The following is a 24413-nucleotide window of genomic DNA, read 5'->3' on the forward strand; positions in this document are numbered from 1 at the left end:
TTTCTGTATTACCTTCAGAAAAACTTTAATCGCATAAGATATCAAAGAGATTATCCGATGACTTCCATGTTCCCTTGGGTTACTTTTCTTTGGAATGGGCATAAATATGGATCTTTTCCAATCATCTCTGCCAAGAAATTTGTCTTCCAAATTTCTTGGCAGAGATGAGTGAGTGCTTCCTATGCTACCTCACTTTCTTGAACGATTTCAATTTTTATTCCATCAATTCCTGGTGCCTTGTTCTTTGCCAGTTCCTTCAGTGCACCCTGGACATCTTCCCTAAGACTTGTCTCTCATACTTCTGACATGCTATCAGGAGGAACCAGAACTTTATGTTTGGTAAAGTGGTTGTTCAGCAAAAAAAAGGAATATTATCAATGAGGTAGATTGAAATAGCAGCAGCAAAAATAGGTTCAAATATAACAATTGCAGGATGGTACAGGTCCTGACAAGATTTCATTCTCTTGGGCATGGGTTTACTATGAGTCAGAATCAACTCAATGTACCCAACAACAACAACAAGATGATTCATAACTCAGGCTTTGGAAGAAACTAGCCAAATATTTCAGAAAGTTTTCCTGTAATATCTCAGAATTGTGGCATACAAAAGAGGAGACTAGAAAATTAAGAGAAAAGTATGCAGATTTCCCCAAAAAAAATGGAATATGAAGTTCTTAACATGTTGTTTGGTACAATGACACTAACATAGGGGGAAAAACATCCTGTGTTATTAAATGGATGACTCTTTGCCTTTTTGTCCACCCCCCCTTTACTCAGAAATGAAACATTTGCACATGTAGATGTTGTTAAGTGCCAACAAGTTGATTTTGACTCATAGCGATCCTAAACACAGCAGAACGAAACATTGCCCGGTCCTGCGCCATCCTCATAATTGTTGCTAGACTTCAGTCCATTGCTGCTGCCACTGTGCCCATCCATCTCACTGCAGGTCTTCCTTTTTCACATTGAGAGCTAGGAGCAAGGAAGCAGGCTTGCAGAATATGCCCTTTGGTAGTTTAAATTATTATACATGCCTGAGTGTTTCCATTTAAAAAAAAGAGCTAAAATGAATATAGAGAAATACTGTTAACTCATGGTACACAGAGGGAATTAAAATCATTGTAATGAAACTAAGTATATGATTTGTTGAATGTAAAACTGATGATCTGCCCTGTAATATTTCACTCAAGTCACAATAAACAATTTTAAAAAAGACAAATAAAAATAGCTGGAATAAGGTAAAAATATTATAACTTTTAAAGGCTTTTTCTATACCAATTACATCATTAAAAATACAATGACCAGTAATGCCTTATTTTGATATTATGAGATTCTAAAGTAGTCTACAATATCATTTATAAATAAGAAAACATATATATTGTAAAGTGTAGTCCATTTCTTAATTAAAAAACAAACAAACAAATACTACTGTATACATAAACTTTTAGTGTTAGCATTGCTTATTTAGTGTTTTAACATATATCTTCACAATTCTTTAGAAGTAATTTAAACAATGATTTGTAAATAATTTGAAGTAAGTAAAAGAATAATTTGAATATTTCGTTAGAAAGACAATCACTGTTGAAAGTTTACAGCTTGCTTTACATTAAATAAAAACAAATAAATTTGCCAACAGCTTCCATAATTTTAGTTCAAGGGACATGTTCAAGGTATCAGTTCTGAAAGGCTGTGGAAACTGACCTTCTAAGATGAAGACATATTACACCATTAAGATAAGGCACTTACATATTTGATGCCTGCCTATCAAATGTTGACCTTTGGTGTTTAGTTATTTCTCCCCTTAAGAACATATGTGGTATCGCAGCTACAATTACAGGAAGGGCAATTGATAGCTTTGTAGTTGAATTATTCATAACAACTATGTCTGCTGCAGTTCACAACTGAGCTAGAGGCACTGCCCACTGCCACAGCTGCTTGCTGTGACTATTTAGGATTCTTCAGAATAATGACTTTTTTTGATGAACCACCTGATCCTTAATCCACTCTACCCACTCCCATTGAGTCAATTCTGACTTACAGCAACGCTATAGGACAGACTAGTACTGTTACTGAGAGCATCCTAGACTGTAATTCTTTAGGGGAGTTGTAAGCCTCATCTTTTTCCCATGGAGTGGTTAGTGGGACCTTGTAATTAGTAGCTTAACATGTAGCCCACTACACCACCAGGGCTACCTATCTTATTTCCAGACCCTGATTTACTGGCAAAACATGATTGATATTAAGGTAACTTTGTGGCATTGTAGGATAAACACTAGACTGCTCACTGCAAGCCTGATGGTTCAAACCCACAAGCCCCTCCTCAGGAACCTTATGCAGGGTCACTATGAATCAGAAACAACTTAATGGCACTTAACAACAATCAGTTTTAAAAATGATTTTATGTCTTTTAGTAGTTTAAAGAAGACAAAAAGGTTAAATTATGGTCAGCAACACCAACAATAACCTTCCCCAAAAAGAACCCAAAAAGTGTATGTGGTCAATATGTATGTGTGTAGGTATAAATGTTGTTTGAGTAGATACAGGTGTGTATATAAGTGTGTATAGAACTATCTAGAGGTATATCTCTTTTTATTGTGCTTTGCTTTGTTGAGTTTCATAGATACTGGTTTTGCTTTTGTTTTTTTACAAATTGAATACTTGTGGCAATCATGCATCAAGCAAGTCCATTGGGACCATTTTTGCAAAAGCACACATTCAATCTATGTCTGTCTGTGCCACAGTTTGGTAATTTTCACAATATTTCAAACTTTTTCACACTGCTATTACACTTAGTAGACTACCATATAGCATAAACATAACTTCTATATGCATTGGACAGCCAGAAAATTCATATGACTTGCTTCATTGTCATATTCACTTTACGATGGTGATCTGAGACCAAATCTACAATATCTCTGATGTATGCATGTATACGTACATGTACATACAGATATGTGTATACACAAATAAAAGTATACTCACAAAATACACAGTTACAGATACTGCTCAGACAACCAAATACCTTGCAAGATTGGTTCCCTGGGTTTGAAGAATTAAGATCTTAATGTCATGGGACAATTCAGTCGAGTGGCATAACAAAGTTCACAAAGTTCATGTTTTGTATCCCGGTGAGTTGAGTGACACCTTGAGTCTCAAAGACTGGAGAGTAGCAATGTAAGATACAACTATTTGGAGTCCTGGTGTGGTGCTGTGGGTTAATGCGCCAGATTGCGAAGCCATTTGAACTACAAGGTCAGTGGTTCAAGCTCACCAGTCACTCCTTGGAAACCCTTGGTCACTATGGGTCGGAACCTACTCGACAGCACTTAACAGCAACAACAACATGTGTCTCTATTCATCAAGAGCAAAAGAGAAAGAAAAAAATAAATAAAGTCTCTGAAAAGGACCTAACACAGTGCTAATAGCCCTCATGAAACCATGGCTCCATCTACCCTGAGACCAGAAGAAGAGAGCTCAGTTACCACTACTTATTTTTCTGACCAAGTGACAATAGATGGATTCTGGTAGAATGGAAAGGAAAATGTTCAATCAAACTCAAATTCTTAAAAAAAAAAAGACCATGTAACGAAAAGGGGGAGTAGTTAAACAGAGGACTTTGAGACCATCAAGGGACAGGAGCACAAGCAGAATGTGGGACCTTATCATGAGAAGCAGTTGACACCAGAGATGAAGGCAGATATGAAGACATGGAGAAACAGAGTGGTTGAGGACTCCAGACTCATGGAAAGAGAAAGGCTATGTGCTGGCAGCCAAGAGGAAGGCCTGCAGAATGTTCCCTTTGGTTGCTTAAATGATTATGTATTCCTGAGTGTTTTTGTGTACACCTTTCCCCCCCTGCCCCCCCCCAAAAAAAAACACAAACAACAACAAAACACCCAGAGGGGATAGAAGCAAATACTGTTGAATGATGATGGATGGAGGCGAGTGTAATCATTGCAATGAAATGATGAGTGTAAAACCAATATTCTCCCGTGTAAACTATCACTCAATTCACAATAAAAACTTTGAAGAAAAAAGAACAGTTGCTGAACCAAGTGAATCTAGAGGACTCCCTGAAAATATAGCCTTGACATAGTCTTTAAATTGAAACTCTTCCCTGAGCAGCAAAGTAAGACTAACCCACAAGATAAAGGATTTTAACCATGAGTACAGTTCTTTAAAAAAACATCTATATGACACCTAAAGATAAAGAATTACTCTAAACCAAAAACATGAAGATAAGGGGACAAGGAAACAATAGCATTGGAAATAGAATAACCAGAACACAATGAAAGAAACTGCTGATACATTCTGGGAAACACAACTAATGTTTCTGAACATTTTGTACAGAATGGTCAAAAGGAAACCTAATTTGCTGTGTATGTTTTTTTTAATGGCTCTATTGATCAATAATGTTGTTGTTGAGTGCTGTTGAATTGGTTAGATTCATAGTGATCCTTTATAGGGTTTCCTAGGAGCAGCTAGTGGGTTTGAACCACAGACCTTGGGCTCAAACTGACATGGCAGTCCAGCGCATTATCCTGCTGAAGCACCACACCAGGGCACCATACTCATCAAAAATATTCTTCTATATACTGAAGACCCCTGGTGTTCAGTTTAATGACTAGTCAAATGGAATGTCATTGTTAAGTGTCATTTAGTTAGTGTTGACTCAGAGATACTATATAAGATTTGGACCAATGACCTTGTGGTTAGTAGTCCAATGCTTATATAGTACCATACCAGGACTCAAGTCAAATGGATAGTTAAGCCCAAAATCTTACTGCACAAATAATTGCGATACCATGCGCTTCTCTAATTTTGTTCTCCAATATGAAGTATTATCATTTTGTGCTGCAAGTTAATGCACTAGACTGCAAGGTCTGTTTGAACCTCAAAGCCAGTGGTTCAGGCTCATCAGCTGCTCCTTGGAAACTCAATACGGGGTCACTATGAGTCAGAATCAACTGGATAGCACTTGACAATAACAACAAAAGTTGGAGTCCTGGTGTAGCACTAGTTCAAACTCAGCAGCCACTCCTTGGAAACCCTACAATGGTTGCTATGAGTCAGAATCAACTCGATGCAACTTGACAACAATAATATTAAAAGTTATATATCTCTTGGGGATATATACATTATAATTTGTAAGTGAATGAAACACCACACAACTACATAATCAATAATCAAATGATCATAAATCAAATGATGAAATTAATACATATGTACAAATTTAACTATGAGACATGGCATTTCACTAACTTAAATTGATATTATAAAAGTAATATACTACATTCAAAGCTGGGAAATTATCTAAAATAGCAAGGTGCATTATAAAATCATTTTCCAGTTAATAAGCTGATAATTTCATTGTGGTCATTACCTCAACCACAATTAAAAACATAGTCTTAGATTTTTAATGTGTCTACAACTAACAGCAGTTCGAAACTACCAGCCGCTCCGCGGGAGAAAGATGAGGCTTTCTACTCCCGTAAGGATTTACACCCTCGGAAACCCTGTACAGGGTCGCTATGGGTCGGAAACGACTCGAAGGCACTTAACAACAACAACAACAACAACCTAAATAAAATAACTTTTAATGAATCAAGATAAGAAAAATAACACATCTTCTTAAATTTACAAGCATCCTGTAACCAAGTAAAATGATTCTAAAGAAATCAGGATGGAAGACAGTTTATTATTTTTAAATATTGTTTAAAAACATAATAAAATTAATATAGTAGGGAATGTAGAACATATACTGCAATAAAAGTTTATAAATTAATTCATATGTAAATAGAAGTAAGTGGTGATGGTTTCACAAAATAATGAAAGGCATTTATGTCATATAATTGTCTGTGTAAAAACATGGCTAAATGGCAAAATTTTATTTTGTATATGTTGTTATTGTTAAGTGGCATTGAGTCAGTTCCCACCCATAGCAACCCTGTGGAGGGTTTCCAAGGAGTGATGGGTGAGCTTGAACCGCCAACCTTGCAGTTCAAACTGACTTTGTAGTCTAGCGCATTAATCCACAGTGCCACATCAGGACTCCTGGTTTTGTACATACTCACCAAAAAAAAATAATAATTCAAATTTTAAATTTGAATCTAACATATCCCTAAATCAAATGTATTAATGTTACAGAGAATCAAAACCAAGGCACTGAAGTGTTAAATAATTTATCTAAGAATAATAATAAGTAAGGCTTCCTAACCCTTGCCATGCTACTTGTAGAGACAATCAGAGTGAGGGGTGAGCTGACTGAAGACAATGATCATTCCTGTAAATTATGCACTTAATTTGCAGCAATAAGAATATAATTTTTAAAGAAAACACTTTTTGATAGCTTATTCTATAAATACTATTTCTGTAAAATTCTTTCTAATTTTAAAGTTGCTCCATATTCATATTAAGTGAAAAAAATATGTATATGTAAGGATTTGTTTTGTCAAATGCAGCCAAAAGACAAAGTAGTTCTCTTTTTCTTAAAAGATTCAATGTTAATAGAAACTAATTTTCAGAAACAACTAAAATATGAAACAGTAAAACATAAAGTACACTAATTATAAAATAATATGAAGAGGCATCAAGGCAAATGATACTTGGTTTGTTTTATTTAGGGCAAACCTAATTGTATACATTATTGCATTCTTATTTTCATGAAACTGACACCCCCAAATTAAATATCTAATAGAACATTATCATCTAGACCATATAAATTGTGGTAAAGCATACCTCAAAAATAATGTTTAGAGTTTACAAGTATTACCTTTAAAGATACTAGGATATTGCCATTAACATTGTTCTAGTCAAGAAGTTTATTGCTATTGTTAAGTGCCATTGAGTTGGTTCTTACTCATAGCAACCCTGTATTGGGTTTTCAAGGAGCAGATGGTGGGTTTGAACCACCATCCTCGTGGATAGCAGTTCAATCCTTGTCCCACAGCACTACATCAGGGCTCCAAATAACAAAGCTAATATATGCATTAAATACATCTGGAGAAAGACGAGGCATTCTCTTTCCTGAGAATTTATAGCCTTGGAAACCCTACAGGGCAATCCTACTTTGTCACTGAGTTGGAATAGACTCAATGACAGTGGCTTTGGATTTGGGATTTTTAGTCAGCAGTTCTGCCAAAAAATATTTATTTTAATAATAATGTTTTGTTAGAAATTCTTTAACAGATACATATACTACAGAAACTGGGAGTCTTGGTATGGTGCTGTAGGATAAGCTATGGACTTCTAATCAAAGGCCATCAGTTCAAATCTACCAGACACTCCTTGAAAACCCTGTACAGGGTCACTAAGAGTTGAATCTGATTTACTGGCACACAACAACAACAACAGAAACAGATCATTGCAAATGTTCTCAGGTTACCAAGGATAATTTCTCTTCTTAATAACTTTCAGATTCAGGTTTTGAGATCATGAACTGTATTGCTAATTCTTGCATTATCACAATTATCACCTACCTGGTGGTGGTGGTAATTGTGTGCCATCTTGTTGGTTCCAACTCAAAGTGATCTTGTATAGGGTTTCCAAGGCTGTACATCTTTATGGGAGCAGAAACCCTCATCTTTCTCCTGAAGAACAACTGGTAGATTCGAGCTATTGACCTTGCAGCTAGCAGCCCAGCTCTTAATCCACTAAGCTACGAGTCGGGCTGTCAACTTCAAGGTCAGCAGTTCGAAACTACCTGTGGTTCCGTGGAAGAAAGATGAGGCGTTCTGCTCCCATAAAGATTTACAGCCTCGGAAACCTTGTACAGGGTCACTATGAGTCAGAACCCTCTCCACGGTACTTAACAACAACAACAACTAGCATATAAATGGTCTTTAAAAGAGATAGTTATGCTTTGAAAGCAAGCCCAGGCTATTTTTACACTTTTACTAGTACCACATATATAGCAATTTTAATACTAAAGTAGATATATAAAATTGTGCATTTATCAAAACTCTCCTCTACTACAATGACATTTATCACCAAATTAATCCTATTGATTAAAGAGTGCAAAAAAATAAAAAATGGTGCCAATTTTCCCTTCCTGGTGTGGTGCTGTGGTTTAATACACTGGACTGCAATGTCAATTTGAACCACAAGATCAGAGGTTCAATCTCACCAGCCACACCTCAAAAACCCTATACAGGGCCGTTATGGGATAACTCAATGGCATTTGAGTTATCCCTCCCATAGCACACTTGTGCCATCCCTCCCATAGCACACTCCTCCATCCAGATTTGATAAATCGTTGTAATGGCTACACACAACTCAGACACCATACTCACAGATATGTGTTTTTTAGAAAAGTTAACAGGTTAGAATGCAGGGTCAGAAATGTTCAGGGTACAGCTCTTTCAGTCAGGATAGCTTGTCTGCAGTGCCTGTAGGGAGGCCTCTATCTGGCTCTTGGGCCCTTGACCTGGACTCTGCCCTGCTCTGGCAACATTACAAGACTTTTTTCAGGCTGCTGATAAATGCTCACAGGACACACCACTCTGTCATAAACCTGTTCTCCATGGGTCAGCACAGCCAGCACCCCCAACTAAATGCTTGGAGGCACTCTACTCTGCAAGCAAACCTCATGTCCAAAGTCACTCAGTTTTATTGCTCCTGGCCCTTGGTTCTGTTGCTGCCACTGATGCTACTTCTGTCCCTGGGTCAAGGAGGTTTAATGCACAAGCATCCCAGGGTCCAAAGGGCACACCCCATTCCTTGTACTTCCTCCTTGATGGCAGCAACATCCCGTCTCCTGCTTCTGAGATGGCTCATTTTATACCCATGTTGAGTTATAAGTTTTTACAATCACCATGAACTCTGTTCTGATCATTCACAATTGAATCATATCATCTTATCAGTATCTTCTCCCACCTTCTCTTTCCAAGATCTATCAGGAAAAAGAGTCATTTGGTGGGAGTTACAAACGGTAAGATAAGATACATAGTAAATAATTCACTACATGACACCTAGTTCTTGTATGACTCCAAATTTTCCATCACACCTCGTATAGTGCAATTTATGATGCCATAAAATGATACTTCATTATAATTCAGTGGCTTAATATTCAGACTCTTGACATAAAATTAAAAGTTTCAGCACAACATTTTATATATGTTTTATTTTTAAAATCTTTCTCTTGGGAAACTAATACGCTTCTAAGCAATGCCCACCACTACTTCATAAGCTACCATAGTATCCATTAGAAACTCAGCTATATAAGTGCCATCAGATAGCTACCTTGAGAGAATAACAGTATAAGCAAATGTGCAATACTCTTTATGCACCATTATGATGTCACTTCAATAACATTTTGCCAACTGAGGTCTTATTTTATATTGTGTAGGTACTACTGAAATTCAGGGAGGAAAAAGGTTACTATTACACTCAAGGCAATTTTGATGTCATCATAGTGCAATAAGACACTGGAAGGCTACCATTTAATTTTCTGTATGGAGACTCAGTGAGGAGTTAAAGCTGAAAGCAAAGTAGCCAAATTGAAACCCACAGAAGTATCAGTACAACCATGCTGCCAGAACTGTCACTTCCTTTGACCTTGGAAAGGAAAACTCCACCTTTCCTGCCTGAGATACATCTGTAGTGGAGAGTTATGTATTTAATAATAGGTAACGAGAAGTTCAGTGCTGGGGACAGCTCAACATTATTGCACCAGAGCTGAGTGTGCAACGAAACAGACTGCCACTTGGCTTTAAAGTCTGGAATCAAAACTAAAAACACCAAACCCACTGCTGCCCAATCGAGTCTATTCCAACTTGCAGCGTCCCTATAGGGCAGTTCTACTCTGCCTTATAGGGTTTCTGAAGCTGCAAATCTTTATATGGAAGTAGATTGCTTCCTTTCTTTTCCCCAAGGAAAAAAGGTTTGAACTGCTAACTGGAAATCAAGACAATATCATTTATTTAAACAGACATCACTATGGAACGATCAAGTAAATAATGAAATTTAGGTTTAAAATGCTTGGCAATAGCTATATTGAGAGCAAATGCTCTCTTTTCATATTAAGTAAAATATTACCTGATTCTTTGATTTTTATGGGACTGGCACTTTTTATATGCTATATAAAATCTTAATAAGAAAACTTTAGTAAATTTATTTTAAAACCTTTGTATATTGGGAAAACAAAGCATAAGGTCTAATCATATGTCAGCAGAAACCTTGACATTCTACATTAGCCATTTTCATAGAAGAGCTAACCTGGATAATTTCATTGTGAATCTGTCTATCTATCTATCTACTTATCTATATCTGATTCCTTTGTAACATTTTAAGTATAGAGTTAAATTCAGGCATTAGGAAAAAACTTCAGTACCCATTTGTACTGTCATTTATGGGTTTAAACTCTAAGTACTTCCATTTCTTAGCAACAACAGCAGTAAAAGGAGGATGCCAGGGGTTGTGAATTTCCCTTATTTTGTTCTTCATTTCTTTCCCTATTTAGGTTGACCACTGGGAATTCTGTTGCCATGAGTCTGGGTGAAATGCTTCACTACATCCAGAACACTTCATCATGTGCCATAGCCAAAATCTATTATGGTTTGCAAGTGACTCATATTTTAGTTATGAGTAGGGCATAACAAAGAACAGTTTACATTTAAATGCCTTAAACATCAGGAACATAATGTTTGGACAAGGTAAGTATGCAAGGTCTGATCTTACTCTATGAACAATGTTTTTAGGCATTTATTTATTTATTTATGATATATAAATGGCCCTGATTTCATTTCAAAAGAATCTGGGGTGGTTGTAATAGTAGCATAATGTCTCATTTTGGTATAATTACTAAACTTTGAAACTGAACTCTTGAAGAAAATGGGAGAAAACAAACTTTAGAGAAAAGTCCTATGATCCTACATTATGAAAAATGTCAGGGTTATGTGTGACTTATTAGGAAGGACCTATTAGGGCCACTTCTCTGTATATGAGTATATCACAAATTATTAAGAACACAAGCCTATGGTAAGCTAAGATTCTACCAACATAAAAAGAGTCACCAAAAAATAAATGTATGCAATCTAGTAATAGTTTTCTTTAGAACTGAAAAAAAAAAAAATACAGAATAATCATTTCATTTTCCTAACAACAAACATATTTTTATATAAGAGCAAATAGTGCCATGTTTTCCTAAATAGGGCACTATTTGCTCTTATATACAAAATGCTATTTTACTATTTTGCTTATAAAAATGCCATAAAAGAAACATGATATAATGATAATATTTGAGACGGCAGCATTTTATTTGGAAACAAGCCTATTCCTCTCCTTTGGAATTTTAGGCTATATGTAACTGTAACCAATTATATTTCTCAAACAAAAGCAATTATGTTAATCTCTCACCACTAAAACTCTTCTAGCAGTCAGCAGCATATGTTCCTGGGATTTCAATGTATTTCTTAGTAGGAAAGAAATATGTGTGAGTAATAGGCAGGTTTGGAAAGTAGCCAGAAATGGCAAGAATGACTAAAAGTAAGGACAAGACATAGTTAACTCCATTCTTGAAACAAAATGCTTTCCATAACTAGCTAAATGTGTGGTGACATAATAAAAAGCTAGTTTTGTTGTGCTTTCAGTATTGTTCAAATTAGAACCAAATAAGGATTTCTTTTAAGGCAAAGGCAATCATGTGTAACCACTTCAACTTTTCCTGAAATCAATACTGCATAATTTCTGAATCTTAACAAATTCTTAAGACACCCAAAAATAAATGCAGTATTAAAGATTGAACTAAAATACGTGTGGTTGCAACTGTAGCTTGTGGAAATTTTTTTACTTTTCTTCAAAACAAACACCATGCAAAAGCATTCTGTAGTACACTTTTCAGTAGATGTACATTGGAATGTATTACACATATATCAAAGAAAAAATGTACTATTAAATCAATAAGCAGGCAAAAAATATTCTACCATTTTTCTTCCCCCCTCCACTTTTTTATTTCTACCTACTAGATATTAGAGTATTGTGAATAGACAAGACTTCTATGAAGACTAGTAAAAAGTTAAATTAAAAACAAAAACAAAAACTATTTACTATACATTAAAAAAGAAGCACTAGTAACATGTTGTTGTTGTTATGTGCCGTGCAGTCGGTTCCGACTCAAAGCGACCCTGCTCAGGGTTTCCGAGGCTGTTAATCTTTACGGGAGCAGAACGCCTCATCTTTCTCCCGCGGAACCGCTGGTAGTTTCGAACTGCTGACCTTACGGTTCGCAGCCCGATTTGTAACCACTACGCTATAGTGATTACAAATTGGGCTGCAAATCTTAAAGTCAACAGTTCGACACTGCCAGCTGTTCCATAGGAGAAAGATGAGACTTTCTACTCCCATAAAGATGTATAGCCTTGGAAACCCTGTACAGGGTCTCTATGAGCTGGAACCGACTCCACAGCACATCACGACCACAAAAACCATACATTAAATTCTTATCACAATTCTTTAACCCTCTATGAAAGCAACTTCAGAGTTTCTCCTACTAACAGTGGTGTCTTTCTCTTCTTGAAATTCCATGATAGAATTCGGCAAAACCAATAATTTGTTCATTTCAAATATCTTCTTTACACAGTATAAGAGATAATTACACACATGGACCTTGCCAGATGGAATACACAGAAATCAAGTTGACTATATCTATGGAAAGAGATGGTGGAAAAGCTCCATATCATCAGCCAAAACAAGGACAGGGGCAGATTGTGGAACAGTCCACCAATTGTTCATATGCATGTTCAGGCTTAAGTTGGAAAACAAGTACACAAGAGCCAAAATACGACCTTGAATATACCCACCTGAAGTTAGAAATTATCTGAAGAACAGATTTGATGCATTAAACACTAACAGCCGAAGACCAGAAGAGTTGTGGAATGACATCAAGAACATCATATAGTAAGAAAATAAAAAGTCATTAAGAAGACAAGAAAGAAGTAAAAGATCAAAATGGATGTCAGAAGGGACACTGAAACTTGCTCTCCAGCATAGAGATGCTAAAGCAAATGGAACAAATGAGGAGGTAAAGAGCTGAACAGAAAATTTTAGACATCTGTTCGAGAAGACAAAGTCAAATATTACAATGAAATGTGCAAAGATCTGGAGTCAGAAAACCAAAAAGGAAAAACAGGCTCAAAATTTCTCAAGCTGGGAGAACTGAAGAAAAAATTCAAGCCTCAATTTTCATTACTGAAGGATTCTCTGGGCAAATTATTGAATGATGCAGAAAACATTAAAAGAAGATGGAAGGAATACACAAAGTCACGGTACCAAAAGGAAATGGTTGATGTCCAACTATTTCAAGAGATAGCATATGATCAATAGCCAATGACACTGAATGAAGAAGTTCAAGGTGCATTGAAGGAATTGGCAAAGAACAGGACACCAGGAATTGATGGAATAAAAACTGAAATATTTCAACAAAGTGAGACTGCACTGGAAGCACTCACTCATCTATGCCAAGGAATTTGGAAGACAACTATCTAGCCAACCGATTGGAAGAGATCCGTATTTGTGCCCTTTCCAAAGAGCATTGATGCAATAGAATGAGGAAATCATTGGACAATATCTTTGATATCCCATGCAAGTAACGTTTTACTAAAGGTAATACAGAATCAACTGCAAGAAAACTTTCAGAGCTTCAAGCCAGATTCAGAGGATGTGGAACCCGGAATATCATTGCGGATGTCCGATGGATCTTGGATAAAACCAGAGAATACCAGAAAAAATGTTTACCTGTGCTTTATTAATTACACAAAGGCTTTCCATTGTGTGTATCATGACAACATTGCAAAGTATGAGTATTCCAGAACACTAAATTGTGCACATGAGGGATCTGTACATGGACCAAAAGGCAGATATTCAAACAGAACATGGGAACACCGAATAGTTTAAAGTTATGAAAGGTGTGTGACAGGGTTGTATTCTTTTACCATACTTATTCAACCTGTATGCTGAGTAAAATAATCCATGAAACTGGGTTATAAAAACAAAACTAAACAACAACAACTACAAAAAAAAACATGACATAGGTTTGGAGGAAGACTCATTAACAACCTTCGGTATGCAGATATTTCAACCTTGTTTGCTGAAAGTGAAGAGGACTTAAAATACTTACTGATGAAATCAAAGAGCACAGCCTTCATTATGAATTGCATCTCAATGTAAAGAAAACAAAAGTCCTCATCACTGGATCAATAAACAACATTCTGATCAACAGAGAAAAGATGGAAGTTGTCAAGGACTTCATTTTTCTTGGGTCAGCTATCAATACTCATAGAAGCCACAGTCAAGAAATCAAATTGCTTATTGCATTAGGAAAATCTGCTTCACAAGGTGTTTTTAGAATGTTGAAGAGCAAAGATGTCAGCTTGAGGACTAAGGTGCACCTGGCCCAAGCCACGGTATTTTCAATAACCTCATATGCATGCGAAAACTGGACAGTGATTATGGAAGACTGTAGAAGAATTAATGCATTTGAGTTTTGGTGTTGGAGGAGAATATTGAAAGTGCCATGGACTGCCAAAAGAACCAACAAATCTGTGTTGGAAGAAGTGCAGCTAGAGTACTCCTTGTAGGCCAAGATAGCCAAACTTCGTCTCTCATACTTCTGACATAGTGTCAGGAGGGACCAGTCTCTGGAGAAGGGTATCATATATGGTAAGGTGGAGGGTCAGAGAAAAAGAGGAAGACCCTGGTGAGATGTAATGGCAAAGTGGCTGCATCAATAGGCTGAAGTGTGGCAACAATTGTGAGGTTGGCCCAGGATTGGACAGTACTTCATTCTGTTGTGCATAGGGTCGCTATGAGTCAGTACTGATGTGATGGCACTTAACAATAACAACAAAATAGGGTTTCTGTGACTTGGAATCAACTCAGTGGCAGTGGGTTATGTATCACTGTTTTGTTTACAATATGTACTCAAGAGGTGATAGGTTCCTGGAGAAATGGAACTTTCAAGTTTAGGACTCTTACAGACTCCACCTTATGCATTGCTCTAGTTAGCCAGTACTGATTTTTATTATTTCTCTATAATAAAACTATAATCCTAAATTAAAAGAGAGATGGACACCATACACACAAACACATATGAGAAACAGAAATATACACTATGTATTGTTCTGAGTGATAAGTCTTTATTGCTCTGAATCCTTTAATTAATTTCCTAATCTATATAATGTGCCTGATTAATATGTAATAGCATTCAAAGCTACCACACTGCACCATAGTCCAAAGACAAGGATTGTGGGAATACCTGATCCATCACTCATGTTCCTAAAACTCATAAACTGAGATGAGTCTGTCAGATTACCTTTTTTAAAAATAGAAAAATTATTAATAAATGGGAGCACTACAAGACAACAATAATGGCACAAATACAATTTTAAATAAACAGCTCTAGAGAACACAGCCTCAAGTGTTAGTAGGTTTCCATTGTCCACGTGAGACGTGATTGACTTGTTTGTGGAATTACTGCATTTTCAAATAAATCCCCTGCAGAAGTTGGTAGAAATCTTCAATTTCACTATTATTGGCTTCAGGGGTTGGTGGGTAATTTGAATAACTGGTCTGCCTTGTAGACATATTGGTAATATCCTATCACAGTCACCATTATACTTCAGAGTAGATCTTGAAATGTTATTTTTGTTCATAAATGCAATGCCATTCCTCTTCAATTTACCATTCCCAACATAGCAAACCATGTGGTGATACTTATCACAAACAGCATAAAATCATGTCAGTTGAATTTCTCTTGTAAATACATACCCCAAGGCACCAGACTAGAGGCTCCAAGTCTCTTCCCACCCTTCACAGCAGCTATTCTGAGGATTTCATCGGTTTCCATCCTATTCACTGTTCTGTTTTTGTTATTGTTATTGTTTTGCAGTCTTTAGAAATGCCTACATAGTTATTCCATATAAAATTATTGATGAAATACAAATGTACCTGTGTGACCCAATACACTTGGTCATATTTAATGTGCATATATTTTTATTTAATTTGCTATAAAATAATTCAGGAATATCTAAACAGCTGATTTAATAAAGGGACCTGTGATGATTTCTAAAATATTTTTACCTCAGAGAGATGATATGACTGCCTACCACCACCAAACAAGCATCAATTTTACTGTGAAATCAGATTTACCTTATATAATTTTAGCATTACCAAAATGTTGGTTACTGTTTGCTGTGCTTTGCAGTTTGTTGCTTTCATTTATTTTCTAGTCATGGTGATGATTTATATTAATCCAACTTCAGGAGTCTCTAATCAATGTATATCTTTTCAAATATAAGCCCAACAGTTTTTATTCTATACAGCACATCTAGACTTCCTGTGTATGACAGACATTGTATAGGACATAGGAATGGTCCATTACAGTGTTTAGGGCTTTGGGGTTTCTTGAGCAGTTTCTCACAGCTCTCATTAAAATCTCACAACCACTCTGGTGACTGGAACTGCCCCTACATTAATAAGGTCAGGATACAGGGAGTGTCTGGGTATCAAAAACAATTAAGTGTTCAGCTATTAACCTCCAGGTTGGTAATTTGAATGTGCCCATAGACAACTTAAAAGAAAATCTTGATGATCTACTTTCAAAAGATAATAGTCACTGATAACCCTATGCAAGGTAGTTCTACTGTGAAACATGACATGACTATCAGTTGGAATCTACTCAATGGCAAATGCGATAAGCAAATACATTAAAAGATTGAAATCCCTTATCAGAGCATGAGGCACTTTAGTGTTCAATGTTGTTAAGTGCCAATAGGTTGGTTCTCACAGTGATTCTGTACAGGGTTTCCATGAAGCAGATGGTGGCTCTGAGCCACCAACCTTATAGTTAGCAGTCCAGTACTTCTCTTACAGCACCGCACCAGGACTCCATAGTGTTCAATGTTGCTGTTGTTAAGTGTCATCGAGTCTGGTTCTGATCCATAGCGATCCTGTATAGTGTTTCCAAGGAGTGACTGGTGCGCTTCAACTAATGACGCTGCAGTACAAACCAACTTTGCAGTCCAGTACATTAACCCCTAGCGCCACACCAGGATGCCTAGTGTTCAATGGTGGTGGTGCTGGTGGTGTGCCGTGGAGTCGGTTCCAAGGCTGTAAATCTTTACAGGAGCAGAAAGCCTCCTCTTTCTCCCGTGGAACAGCTGGTAGTTTCGCTCTACTGAATGTGAGGTTATCAGCCTGACTTGTAACCACTTGGCCACCAGAGCACAAATCCCTTTGTCAATTTCAAGTCACAGACAACAAAAGGCACTTAACAACAACAACAACAACAACAACAACAGGGTTTACAAAGCTGGAATCTTTTATGGAAATAGACTGCTTTGTCTCTCACATGAGTAGCAACTGCTGGATTCTAACTGTTGACCTTTCAAATAGCAGACAAGCACTTAACCACTGTGGCACCTAGGTTCCTTTCAATAGCTAAAACAAATAATAATAATAATAATACAAAAAAAAAATCATCACATTATTTACAACAACAAAAAGATGGAGACAGCCTAAGTGCCTATCACCTGAAGAATGGATAAACAAACCTTGGTACATACACACAATGGAATATTATGCTACCTTGAAGAAAAACAAGGAAGCTGTAAGCCACCAAATAACATGGATGAACCTTGAGGGCATTATGTTGAGTGAAATTAGTCCCTCACAAAAGGAGAAACACTGGATAGGACAACTACTGTAAAAGGCTAAGAAAAAGAATCCATACTAAAGGGGGTCAGGGGATTCTTTGCTGGTTACTGGGATGTGGGGGGTGGGGTGAGGGCAGGGAGGGGAAGGTGGAGCACAGGGCAGGGAATAGACACAGGATAGTTTGGGTGCTGAGGAAGGGAGCAATACCAAAGAGGGGGAGGGGAATGGAAGAATAAAGCAGATAGGAAAACAATTAGGCAGGTTTGCATGGGCTAAGTGGACAGAGATAAACAATGATGTATGCACAACTTTGAAACAACAGGGCTCTGAGATACAGAGATTGACCTTGGTTGGAATGGGCAAAAGGGACGAAATAATGTTAAGATGCTTGGGTGTCTTTTGAATCTTGGCTTCCCTGACATACCACTATAAAATAGATAGTTGGTGGGGAAAGAAAGGAATAGCCAGAAATATCACCAGTTACTCCTTGGAAACGCTATACAGGGTCTCTATGAGTCAGAACTGACTGGAAGGTACTTAACAACAAACAACAAACTAAATCAGAACGACATTAACTGATTTAGCTAATTATGCTTGAACCGCTGACCTAGCAGTTCAAACGGCTTTGCAGTATGGAGCATTAACCTACAGCCCACACCAGGACTACATTACACTACTAGGGCTCCTTTATTGTCCTATTGTTGTTGTTAAGTGCCTTCGAGTAGGTTCTGATATATAGCGACCCTGTATAGGGTCTCCTTCCGACACATAGCAACCCTGCATAGGGTTTCCGAGGAGCAACTGGTGAGCTTTAACCGGCTACCTTGCAGTTCGAATGGCTTTACAGTCTGGCGCATTAACCCACAGCGCCACACCAGGGTTCCTTATTTCCCTATGCTCCTATTTATATTAAACAATTTGGTTGGTTGGTTATGTGCCATGGAATCGGTTCCGACTCTTAACGACCCTATTGTACAGGGTTTCGAAGCTGTAATTTTTATAGGATAAGAAAGCCTCATCTATCTACCACGGAACAGCTGGTAGTTTCAAACAATTGACCTTGAGGTTCACAGCCCAATTTGTAACCACTACACTACCAAAGACTAAATGAACTAATTTACACAGGTGATGATAATGGCCAATTTTTTGCAGGAAATCTGGGCAGTTTTTCTCCTTGGTCATTTCTGATGGTAGACAACTGTTCATTCTCTCATAAACATTGATTCTAGATAAATTTAAAAAACTAAATTCAGTTTAGAGCTTTCTGCTGGTTTTAAGTTATCCATATGAAATCACATCTTACTTATAATCTGCAACCACAGTATATGCATATTAAGTGCCTGATATGTATTTATTTTGTTAGAAAAGCAGAGGCTGGTGCAGATTGGAATAGCATAGGGATTTGTACATATCTTAAGTGAAAAATATAATTCAGGCTACATAATATGACTCTCCCTTGGCATATTTATTCTTGAAGCAGTCTAAGATTGTGTGGTGCCAAACACAATATTTTTCTTTTGTCACCTTGCCAGAGTGAAACTTATCCACTGAAGTCTAAAGGATGTACAACAACAAGGCACAAATAAATGAAACTTCATATTTACTCAAGTTAACATTTGGGGCCACAGCAAGCATGGAGAACATGATTACCTTAAGAATAAGAATTCCTCAGCAGGCATTTGGCTAGAATTCAGTCTTCTCTTTTTTTCCAAAGGAGATTTTACATGTTTTCCTATCATGACATTTTAGAGGGAGCAAAAGCATTGCCAAATGTCATGTGTACATGAGGCATACTTTTAAATCATACTTTTAAAAATCTTAATTTGTATTCAGTTTTGAGTTTCAGAGTCAGGACAGTCTCAAATTTATTGTAAAGAGTTAACATTTTTCATCCAGTATCATATACATACACACACACACACACACACACACACACACACACACATATATCCTAACTAGATCACAGACTTCCTGGCTACCCTCCAGAATCTCTATCAGTGAGGCTTATTGGCCCAATTCCCATTCTACTCTAAAATGTCTTTTTAGTTTGTTTTCTTTGTCTTTTCCTATTTTAACTGCATAAATTGTTTACTCTGAATGCTATGGATCTTCCCTTCAAGTGATTCAGGGAGAGAAAAAAGAGGTACAGCTATTTAATAATCACAAAGTTTTACTGGAAAGACCAACTTTCTCAATTATGTCCTTTTTTTCTACAAACCTTCACTACTCCCTACACTACAAATGCAAAATGGATTTGCATTTGAATCTACTGTTCAAGCTCTTCTGCCACAGTAAAAGGCCACTTCAAGATACTGGAGTCTTTGCCAAAATTTCTGTCTATAAATACTTAACACTTCATATTGGCTCCAGAAATATAATTTCCAAACTGGGAACAAATACTAAATTGCCTATTTAGAAAGCCCTGTAAAATCTAAAACCGAAGGGGAGGTAGGGATCTGGACTGGCAGATTTAGAGAGTTCTACATTATCAGATAGGAAATAGCCTTTTCCCCTTTGGTTCATATCTACCTGCAGAATGACATTTCCACACTCTTCAACTTCTTTTCTTGATTTAAAGCTAATGCAAATGCATTGGCAAAAGTCACCAGATCTAACTTTTGTAATATATCTGTTTGCAAAACTCCTTGTATGATGCATAAAAAAAGGTGACTATTATAGATGTCTGAATATAAATAAGAGTCACCCTTGACCTTCCCCTTTAGGAAGTCTTGCCCATTGCAACCAACTCTCATTAAACTCTATACACTTTGGACAACTAAGTACTTCTTCACTTCCTGTGACATATGGTTTTCAAACTAATTATATGTTCTCTCATCCCAAGGAAGACTATAGAAAAATTAATGCTTTTGAGTTATGGTGTTGGGGGAGAATATTGAAAGTGCCATGGGCTACCAAAAGAACCAACAGATCTGTGTAGGAAGAAATGTAGCCAGAGTGCTCCTTGGAGGCTAGGATGACCAAACTTCGTCTCTCATACTTTGGACATATTGTCAGGAGGAACCAGTCACTGGAGAAGGATATCATGTTTGGTAAGGTGGAGGGTCAGAGAAAAAGATGAAGAACCCCAGCAAGATGGATTGGCAAAGTGGCAGCATCAATGGGCTCAAGCATGGCAACAACAGTGAGGTTGGCCCAGGACCGGGGCAGTGTTTCGTTCTGCTGTGCATAAGGTCACTATGAGTCAGTATTGACTTGATGGCACCTAACAATAATAACTTTCCCCAACATGATATTTAAATTCTATTTGTTCCAATAAAGAATTGAATCTTAAGAAGTTTCATTTATTATCTTATATTTTCTTGGATAAGTGCACAATCTGAAACCAGAACACCTGTGTCCAAAGCTACTTCTACCAGTCACAAACTGTGTGACCTTGAGAAAGACAGTCATTTTCTACTCCCCAATGTCCTCATCTGCAAAATAAGATAATATATGTTTCCTGTTGTTGTTAAGTGCCTTTGTGTCTGTTCTGACTCATAGCAACCCTGTATGGCGTCTCTGAGGAGAGCCACATCACCCTAGGATTTTAATATTATAAATTAATATATGTCAAGTATTAAAAAAAAAATATCTGGCAAATACTTAATCTTTCCTAATTCTATTTAAAAAAAAAAAAAATGACAGGGGCATTTGTGGCTCAATTGGAGAAATCTCACCTCCCATGCTGGAGTCTTGGCTTCAAAATCAGGCCAATATCATACACAGCTACCACCCATCTGTCAGTAGAAATTGGCATGTTGCTATAGTGCTGAAGTGGTTTCAGCAGAACTTTCAGATTAAGACAGAGTAGAAAGAAAGATCTGACAAACTAGTTTCAAAAATCAATGAATGAAAACCCTGTGGATCACAACACTATGGTAACTCATCATGGGGCTTGTACAAAGGGTCATCATGAGTTGAGGACTGACTCAATGACCACTAACAACAACAACAACATCAAAAATTATTTCAAATTATTACTATTAGATGAGGCTTTTCAGTGCAGCAGAGTAAAGTACATGGATACAGTTTGAAAAGTATTTACCATTTTAAAAATTGACAAGGAAAAGTGTTTTAATCTACCCATATGCTGAGGCATTTCTAGTTTCTCCCTACTAGCATTAATACAACAGTTATTATCTCTTCTTCATTTCCTATATCCTATTTCTCTTAAATCTACTCATTTCCTACTTTTCCCAGAGCTAATACCCTTGTTCAAGTGACAGTGGTAACTCTCCTAGCATACTGCTGCAATACAGCAGTCTTGCAACCCTGGAATATAGAAAGAGTCTAGTGAGAACTAATAAGAACATTATCGAGATTATTGGAAAGAGAAATAGTAGTCTGAATAGGAATGATAATAAAGAACAAAATTGATGAGATTTTATAATTGATTACATATAAGGAACAAGAAACAAAGGAGAGGAGTCAAAAAATAATGTTAATGTTAAGGCTTTGAGTTTGTGGGAATGGTACTTATTCCACTCTCCTTTATACCCATATCTACTCTCATTGCTACTATATGGATACTATGCTTCAGATAGAAAATTTAACCTCGAGTGTATTGTTGTGTTGCAGATACAACTGAACATCTCTAGTGAGCATCTCAGAGTAACCTCACACTTAACAAGACCTAAAGGTGTCAGCAGTTCAAACTCAAAAGACACTCATTAGAAACCCTCTACTGTATCTCTCTGAGTAGGAACCAACTCAATGGCATTTAACAACAACAAAGTCATTTGTCATCTGACAGTTATTGCTACCTTTCCGAAAATCCCTCACTGAGTCCTGGTGTGGCACTGTAGGATAAGCACTGGACAGCAAAGTTGTTGGAATCAAAAAGTCACACTTCAAAACTTATAGGCCACTCCTCAGAAACCCTATACAGTCAGAACTGACTTGATGGCACTTAACAACCTCACTGATGTGGTGCTATAGGATAAGCACTGGACCGCAAGGTCAGTGGCTCAAACTCACCAGCCGCTTCTCAGAAAACCTGTACAGGTCCACTATGAGTCAAAACCAACTGCACTTAACAACAGAAAAATCTCATCATCCATTCAGTTATTCAAGACAGAATCCTAGCAGTCATCATTGCCACTTCCATTATCCTCTACACCCACATCCAACCATCACCCAAAAAAGTCATGTGTCAACAAATCCATGCACGTTATCTCCATTCTCATTGCCCAACGTTAGTCCAGGGCCTCTGATCTCTATGCTAACCTACTAAGATCACAAAAGAACCCTCGTATGGTGCTTTGGGGTTAACGCTGAACTGCAAGGTCAGTTTGAACCGCAAGGTTGACAGTTCAAGCTCACCAGCTGCTCCTCAGAAACCCTACACAGGGTTGCTATGATTCAGAACCAACTCAATGGCACTTAACAACACCAACAAGACCACAATGTCCACAAACCTTACCTAGTTTCTTTGTGTCCACCCTTAGTTTTATTTAGTGACAAGGCTTTTTATGAAACACTAGTATGATAAAATCAACAATCTGTAGGAATGTCTCATTTTGGCATGAGGGATATCAAACTTCTGAAAATAGCTTCCAGGTTTCTTCCCACTTGAACAGAGATAACTGTTCTGTCACTGCCCACTTCTTTCTTTTCAGCACTCCCTGAGCCAAATCAATAAACCTCTCTTTTAAGTAACTCAGAATCTGACTCTCTCTTCAGCCTCAGGGTATTTACTCATGACATTCTTTGTGCTTGGAACACTGCTACCTGACCATCAAACTCCACTTAATTAATGTCAAATGATCCTTCAACTTGTAGTTTAAATGCAGTATTCACAGTGAGGTCTTCAGTGACCCAAAGCCTATGTTAGGTTGCCTTCCAAAATATTCTTTTGTTATTGTAGTTGAAAACACACACAACAAAACACAACCATTTCTACACAGATTACTCAGAGACATTGATTACATTCCTCAAGTTACATACCATTTTCTTTCTCCTTTTCTGGGTTGTTCCTTCTTAGTTAACATAAACTCACTGCCGTATGAGTTGCTGTTGTCAATTTGATCTGACATTGATAATTCTTAAAAAAGCATAATGCTCAAAGCAGACAATCTTTGTTTATTGAAATTATTTCTTTTTTTTTAAACTTCAGGGTTTATTTTTGGTTTAAGCATTAAGGATCATTTAAGAGTAAGAGTTTCAAGGGTTCATCCAGCCCCAGTGACTCCAGAAAATCTGGAGTCCATGAGAATCTCAAATTCTATTCTGCATTTTTGTCCTTTTGATCAAGAGCCTTCTACAGACTCTTTTATTGGTAATGGTAGGCACACACCATCCAGTTCTTCAGATTTCATGGTAACGGCGGCAATTATGGAGAAAATTAGCCACACTTCCCTTTCTCCCAGTGCAACTCTGAGTAGACTCAAACCACCAAACTTTTAGTAATCAACCAAGGTCATTAGTAATTTGTACTAACAAAAGGCTCTGCTAACTAAATAACAATAGTGAAATAAAGGATAAGTATCAGAAATAGTCCACAATCTTTGCAATTCTCAAGACAAAACAAGCTTTTAAAAATAGGTTTTCTATTTTAAAAATGAAAAAAACAAAAACAAATAAATGAAACAATTTATTCAGATAAGGTGGTATATTTGTTTTAAAATTGAAGTTTAATTTTAGGACACTACTCCCCGTTCATCATTCTAAAGCAAGAAACTAAACAAATTACAACTGAATATGAGTATTGCAAAACGACTATAATTTTTTCTAGTATTTCTCCTGTTTTATTCCCTCACACTGTG

The 24413-nt window shown here is 37.0% G+C and overlaps 1 protein-coding gene across 1 annotated transcript in view; it reads right to left on the reverse strand.

Annotated features, from left to right (window-relative positions):
• FAT4 (FAT atypical cadherin 4) overlaps nucleotides 1-24413 on the reverse strand; it is a 267907-nt gene that overhangs the window by 144817 nt on the left and 98677 nt on the right. The gene's annotated exons all lie outside the window — the stretch shown is intronic.

This window comes from Chrysochloris asiatica, unplaced genomic scaffold (genome assembly GCF_000296735.1).
Source record: "Chrysochloris asiatica unplaced genomic scaffold, ChrAsi1.0 scaffold00088, whole genome shotgun sequence".
Taxonomy (NCBI): Eukaryota; Metazoa; Chordata; class Mammalia; order Afrosoricida; family Chrysochloridae; genus Chrysochloris; species Chrysochloris asiatica.